The 1,903-nt window shown below is 42.9% G+C and overlaps 1 protein-coding gene across 2 annotated transcripts in view; it reads left to right on the plus strand.

The window, feature by feature from the left end:
- Positions 1–1,903, plus strand: part of LOC110033448 (glutamyl-tRNA(Gln) amidotransferase subunit A) — a 35,886-nt gene that overhangs the window by 33,278 nt on the left and 705 nt on the right. The gene's annotated exons all lie outside the window — the stretch shown is intronic.

Here is a 1,903-nt window from a genome sequence, read left to right on the forward strand (position 1 = left end):
TATATATATATATATTAGAAAAAGCCAAGGGCAAATATATTAAATTGGAAAATGTATAGATATGTTGTATGAGAGGGTCTAAAAGAAGGCCCAACTCACATAATACAATACACACAAAATCTCAATAAAGCAAAGATACATAAAAATAAAAAAATAAAAAGCCACCAACATGAGCAAAAATGCTAGGGACGTCCCACTTAATCCTCCTTCTGCCTCTAGTTCTCGGAAGGGAACCGACTAACAAATTGGTAAGGTACGTACCATTACCCGAAGTAACCAAAATATCATCCATCAGATTCCTGAGCTCAAGTAGCTCTCCATTCTTCTTCTTCCTCCTGGGGATGTGTGATGTGTAGATCTGTCATTCCTCATCCGAGGATTGAATCATCTGATCAATGTATTGGTCCAAAGGTGGCTAGACAGGTGTAGGTTGTTGCACATCATGATCCCCATGAGCCTGAGTAACATTAACATCTTGCTGGACCTGATGAGGCAATAGTGAAGCAGTAAAAGTATTTCCATATGTAATATCTGTGATAGGTTTTATGGCAGGTGGAGTCTGAAGAACCTCCCTCGCCCCTACGATAGGAGGTTCCAACGACGGGAGAGCTACAACATTATGTGGAGACTAAATGGTTGATATATTGCCTGCGAGGATAGTGACGTCTTCAGGAGTATTCTTTTGATGATCAATATTGTCAATAACTTGGAGCTGATCAGGAGGAGATGGATGGATTCACTGTCTCTGACAGAGCACTTTGCTTTTTTAGTATGAGGTGGGGGTGTGTATGATGACATTGAGAACTGGAATGACCGAACATACGACAGTTCGAACAATACGAAAGAAAAGACTCAATTACTATCTTTTGTCAATATCCACCGTGTTGTGTGCCCAACCAAATTTCCTCAGAAGTGGAAGAAGTGATGTCTCTTTTAACAAGTACTATGGCTTCAGATGGACGGGAAAGATTAAAAGTAGGAATGTTCGTTTTGAGTGGCTTACCATAACCTGAGGCAATGAAGTACATCACTTTTTGAGTAAAATAATGAAATTTCAGACCAAGGAGACAAATCCAAACAGAAATGATTTGTGGTTCCGTCTGTGGGTCAAAATCCACAGACCATTTCAGAATCTTCATTGCTCTATTATTAATCCAGATTATCCTTCTAACAAATAAGCGCGTGTAATCCTCTTTATTGTTAATTTGAATGAGAATGTGTCTTCCATCTAAGAGTCCAACTTTTCACTCTCCAACAAGGTGCATAAGCTCAAATTCCTTACGAATACTCCATTTTGGGATGACCATACAATAAATTTTCCGATCAAATTCAGACGACGGGAGGAAACAAGCTGAATACCTTCGGCTTCTATAAAAAAGATGGCAGACTTCTCATTCTTCCTACCAGGTTTCTTGATGTACTCCGCCCACTCAAACGAAGGAGGGAAAGAACACGATTTAGGTGTACCTGAGGCGTGGACACTCGCAAAGGCAACAACATACGATCTGTTTGAAGCCATCACCAATAGAAGGAGGCGCGATGTAAGAAACGGTGAAAGTGCAGTGAAGAAAAGAGCAAACGCCGAAAGGAATCTGCGGGAAACCCATTCAGAGAGAGACACACAAAGAGAAAGCATGAGACGCCGCGTTTGGTCGGGATCGAGCAGCCGCGTTAGATTTGGTCTTCTGCGAGCACGAGACGCCGCAGAAGCCGACCCGACGCAACTCGAAACCTACGACCACAAGAATGAGCAGCCACGTCGGGATGAAGACAAAGACGAAAGCGACACACGGCGAAGAGAAATGCAATGGAGGAGAAACCAGGATTCGCCATAGAGGCGAAACCGTAGCAGAGCGTGAGCGACGACCGCGCCATCCACACACACACACACACACACACACCC

This window comes from Phalaenopsis equestris, unplaced genomic scaffold, assembly GCF_001263595.1.
Source record: "Phalaenopsis equestris unplaced genomic scaffold, ASM126359v1 Scaffold001187, whole genome shotgun sequence".
Lineage (NCBI taxonomy): Eukaryota > Viridiplantae > Streptophyta > Magnoliopsida > Asparagales > Orchidaceae > Phalaenopsis > Phalaenopsis equestris.